At 44.9% G+C, this 5,538-nt stretch overlaps 1 pseudogene; it reads right to left on the bottom strand.

Annotated features, from left to right (window-relative positions):
• Window positions 1-1,891: 1,891 nt before the first annotated feature.
• On the bottom strand, window positions 1,892-2,009 carry LOC124597681 (annotated as a pseudogene).
• Window positions 2,010-5,538: the final 3,529 nt, after the last annotated feature.

Here is a 5,538-nt window from a genome sequence, read left to right as displayed (position 1 = left end):
ATCTATTTCTGCACGAACTAAATCGCTATCGCCAGAGAGAATTACTGAACGTAAAAACAAGTACGACAGCTGCTGCGCAACGTGCCTGTGAATTAGTAGTAATCGAGAAGAAACGTGAGTGAATTATTATATTCTCTTCCAGACGGAACCTGCTGGTCATTCGATCAGTATTACTGCAACAAAAAGACTGAGAAACGTTTAATGTATCTTTTGCCTTTGACCTCTGTACACCACAGTCGATTGCTATAAAGCCGCTGCACAGGCGACCTCAATACGCTGTATGACGTAAGATGGACATTCCCTAGGGGCGCTAAGTGATGCTGGTGTGTTCAGAAGTGATGGAATATCCGGGCACTCGCGGAAAAGAAAAAAATGGCGACTTTCTGATGTGGGTTCCGAGTGTGTAAAGCTAATGTGGACGTGTTTGGGATACACTGAGATGACAAAACTCGTTGGATAGCAATATGCACATACCGATATACAGATGGCGGTAGTATTGCATACCAAGGTATAAAAGGGTAGTGCAATGGCGGAGCTGTGATCTTTACTCAAGTGATTCGTGTGGGAAGGTTTTAGTAGTGATTATTGCCGCACGACGGGAGTTAACAGACTTTGAACGTAGAATGGTAACTGGAGCTAGACGCTTGGGACAATCCATTCCGGAAATCGTTAGAGAATTCAATATTACGTGACCCACAGTGTCAAGAGTGTGCCGAGAATATTAAATTTCAGGCATTATCCCTCACCACGGACAACGCAGAGACCGACGGTCTTCACCTAACGACCGATAGCAGCAGCGTTTGCGTAGAGTTGTCAGTGCTAACAGACAAACAACACCGCGTGCAATAACAGCAGAATTCAATGTGGGACGTACGACGAACGTATCTGTTAGGACAGTGCGGCGAAATGTGGCGTTAAAGAGCTAGCAGACGACCAATGCGAGTGCCTTTGCTAACGGCACCACATCGACTGCAGCGCCTCCCCTGGACTCGTGACCATATCGGTTGGCCCCTAGACGATTGGAAAACTGTGGCCTGGTCAGATGAGTCCCGATTTCAGTTGGTAAGAGCGGACAGAAGGATTTTAATGTGGCGCAGATCCCACGAAGCCATGGATCCAAGTTGTCAACAAGGCACTGTGCGAGCTGGAGCGAGTCCAACTGAACCGACCATTGAGTGGAAATGGTTATGTTGGGCTACTTGAAGCCCATTTGCAGTCATTCGTGGAATTCATGTTCCCAAACGACTGTGGAATATTTATGGATGACAATGCGCCATGCCACCGGGCCATAGTTGTTCGTGATTGGTTGGAAGCACATTCTGATCAGTTCGAGCGAATGATTTGGCCAACCAGATCGCCCGACATGAACCTCATCGCACATTTATGGGACATAATGGAGAAGTCACTTCGCGCACTAAGTCCTACATTGGCAATTCTTTCGCAATTATGGGCGCCTATAGAGGCACCATGGCTCAATATTTCGACAGGGGCTTCCAACGACTTGTTAAATTGCTGCACAACGCCAGGCAAGAGGAGGTCCGTCACTTTGTTAGGAGGTGTCCCATGACTTTTCTCGCATCTGTGTGTGCAGTTTCCTTTTATTTACTTTTGTCCGTGTTAATACAATGCAGCTGCTACACTGTAGGGATGTTCTTTTCTGTCATACTAGTACTCTCGTTCTTTCATAAAAGCACTCCGTCTTCAGTCCACGAATGGCCTACCGGGACCATCCGACGGCCGTGTTATCCTCAGTGGAGGATGCGGATAGGAGGGGCGTGGGGTCAGCACACCGCTCTCCTGGTCGTTATGATGGTATTCTTAACCGAAGCCGCTACTGTTCGGTCGAGTAGCTTCTCAATTGGCATCACGAGGCTGAGTGCGCCCCGAAAAATGGCAACAGCACATGGCGGCCTGGGTGGTCACCCATCCAAGTGCCGACCACGCCCGACAGCGCGTAACTTCGGTGATCTCACGGGAACCGATGTATCCACTGCGGTAAGGCCGTTGCCTTGTCCTTTCAAATTTCTCGTTAATTCTGTACGGTCTTCAGTTTTTAGGTAGGTTTCACCCCGTCTTTCAGGTCATCTTCATCGAGTGTCAGTATCTCCACACACTTTACACCCAAAATTTTACGTAGTTCTTGTACCTTATTTCATTATCCCCTGTCCACTACAACTTTGCTCGATCTGCAGTTAGATTGTATAGACCTGGGTACGTAAGCTTGTGACCCACTGACGCCGCTCATTCTGGTTAGAATTTTTCATAGAACTTTCACCTCGCATATGTTTCCAAATTACGCTATTTCTCATTTTACCCGTTCACTTACATTTTAGTGTGGTCCCGAAGTACTTCACTTTGTGCCCAGTTTATTCATTTCTTGTTCTGCTCATTGCCCAAGTTGGACTTTCAAATAGTGAACCTATTCAAATGTACGGTTTCAGAATTGTATTCCTCAGGTCAAGTCCAATATTTGACATCATTGCTTTCCCTTTGTTGGACATTGTACACACTTACTTATTTATTTATTTTGTGATAACAGTCACAAATCATTTCAAAATGCAGTGTGACGGTTACCGCAAGAAAATAAAAGACGGTAATTAGTGAATACTTATTGTCATTTTTTCCAACGTACGAGGGTAATCCCAAAAGTAAGGTCTGCTATTTTTTTACAAGTAAATAGACCTTTTTATTTCTACAATGGTTTACACCAGTTTACAGCTTGAACACTTAGCTATTTTTCGACATGATCACCAGTTCTGTCCATGCGTTTTTGTAGACGCTGTGGCAGTTTCTGTATGCCCATGTCATACCAACTCGCCGTTATGCTGTTCAGAAAGTTATGAACCTCGTCCTTCACCTCATCGTCGGAGCTGAATCGCTTTCCGGCCAAATGTTCTTTTAACTTAGGGAACAGGTGACAGTCACTGGGCGCCAAGCCAGGGCTATAGGGTGGGTGGGTGATTATGTTCCACTGAAACTGTTGCAGGAGAACAACGGTTTGCCGAGCGATGTGTGGGCGAGCGTTGTCACGGAGAATGTGTACGCCCTTGCTCAACATTCCTCTTCTCCGGTACTAAATTGTCCGTTTGAGTTTTTTCAGAGTCTCACAGTACCTGTCAGCGTTAATTGTGGTCCCAGTGCTCAACCTTCAACACTGTCTCCTCAGAAATTGACGGTCTCCCGCTCCTTTGCTCGTCGTGAATTTCGGTCCGACCAGCTGCAAACTCTCTACACCACTTACAAACATTTTTGACATCCATGCACGATTTAGCATACACTTCCGCCAATCGGCGATGGATTTCAATCGGCGCAGTGCCCTTTGCGTTCAAAAACCGAATAACTGCGCGCAATTCTCACTTGGCGGTAACATCTAACGAGAGCTCCATTCTCAACGGCTGCCACGCCAAGACTGAGCGCCTCAGCATGGCGTGCGCATGTTTACACACAGCGTGTGAAGCACTCTTCATAACAGTGTGACCAACTGCCACACAAACAGAGTTCTGTACTTATAAAAAAGTAGAAGACAATACTTTTGGAATTACCCTCGTACATTCTGTCATTTCCTTCTCTATATTCTGTTACATTACTTCTTGGGTCAAACGAGTCTTACCCTACCTGAGCCACGACCATTGGCTCTGAATAGACACAGAAGCAGTTGTAGTCATGTACTAAGGCTTCGTAAATAGGACAAAATAACGTGCACAGCCTTGTATAAGCAGCTGATATCTGGAATTTGTTCTCTGCCATACGTATAACACACCGGTTTAGTTTTTAGTTTTCGTCTTATCGCACACTGCCTGCAGCAGCTTCTGAGATGTAGGGGACTCAGATTATAGAGAAGAATACGCCTTACTTGACAGTAACAAGGCAAGCGATACACTTTACTCGCCCTGTTATATCTGAGAATGAAGACCGGACTGTTGTTGCCGGTTACGGAGACATTGAACTGATCAATGTGTTTCACAAGCCAACTGCCTCAAGCAGTAATATTGTTAAATATTAAATTACTACCACAAAATACCACGAAGTTAGCGTGGGTAAATAGCTACAAGACCTGCCCGACAGTCCGCTTAGCACCTAATGCTGTGAAGTTGCTGACAAGAACAATACACAGAAAAATGGAAAAGAAAAATCGAAAATCTGTTAAACATTCAGTTTGGCTTTAAGAAAAGTAAAAGCATTACGAGGCATTTCCAACGTTGTGCTTGATGTTGGAAGCCAAACTTAAGAAAAATCAAAACACGTTCGTAGGATCTGTCGACACAGAGAAATCGTTCTACATTGTAAAACGATGCAAGAAGTCGGAAGTTCTCGGGAAAACAGGTGTAAGCTACATGTAAAGACGTGTAATATACAGTACATGCAACAATGAAGAGGGAAAATGAGAATATAAGACCATGAAGAATATGCTTTAGTAAAAAAGGGTAGCACACGAATGAAGTGTTTCACCTCTATTGTTCAATCTGTACATCGAAGAAACGATGACGAAAATAAAAGAAAGGCCCAGGAGAGGGATTAAAATTAAGGTTAAAATGAAACCAATGATAATTTTCGAAGCTGACATTGCTATCATAAGTGAAAATGAGAAAAAATGAACAGTCTCATGAGCACACGCTGTGGATTAAGAGTAAACTGAAGAAAGATGAAAGTAATGAGAAATAGCAGGAATAAGATTAGCGATAAACTTAACATCACAATTGCGAACCACGAAGTAGACCAAGTGAATGAATTCTGTTGACTTACAAGCAAAGTTACGTGACGGACGAAGCAAGGAGGGTATATAAAGCTGACTATCACATGCAAAGAGGCCATTCCACGCAAAAAGAAGGCTACTAGTACCAAACTTACGACTTGAATTGAGGATATTTCTGAGAATGTACGTTTGGAGCACAGCCTTGTATGGAAGTGAATCATGGACCGTTCCCAACGACATAGTAAATCCGATTGCAGCCGCCACGGGATTGTCGAGATTGGACCAATGGAAGCGTGTCGCCCGGTCGAATACATCACATTTATTACTACACCAGGTCGACAGTCGCTTCAGGATACGCTGTCATCCAGGAGAATGGATGCTACATACAAGTACTGCGACATGGTCGCAGGCCTTTAGGAGCAGTATCGATATGGATGCGACTGCGGGTTTACCTGGTATGTTCCAAAACGCCCTGCACAGAAACGGGAGTTTCCGGTGTTCATATCTCGGGTTCTGTTGGTAATGAAAAAGTGAGACAAAGTGTTATAAATAGCCCTTGGGCTAGGAACCATTTGCATACCCACCATAAGAATCGTCTTAGTGTCGCTATCCTTGGTCAAAGTATTGTAAGTAGGCTGTTTAGGTTTTTATGTTGGTGATGCCACGTAGCGCTCTGAACTAAAATCGCTGACTGCGCTGTGGGCAGTCTGTGGCTGGTTGGACTCATTGTTCGATTATTCGCTAGTGTAGTGTTGGGCAGTTGCAAGTGAACAGCCGTGTAGCGTTGGGCAGTTGGAGGTGGGCCGCCAACAGTGGTGGATGTGGGGAGACAGAGATGTTGAGAT

This window comes from Schistocerca americana, chromosome 2 (assembly GCF_021461395.2).
Source record: "Schistocerca americana isolate TAMUIC-IGC-003095 chromosome 2, iqSchAmer2.1, whole genome shotgun sequence".
In the NCBI taxonomy this organism is placed as follows: domain Eukaryota; kingdom Metazoa; phylum Arthropoda; class Insecta; order Orthoptera; family Acrididae; genus Schistocerca; species Schistocerca americana.
The sequence above is the reverse complement of the archived record's forward strand: the minus strand, read 5'-3'. Positions and strand labels throughout refer to the sequence as shown.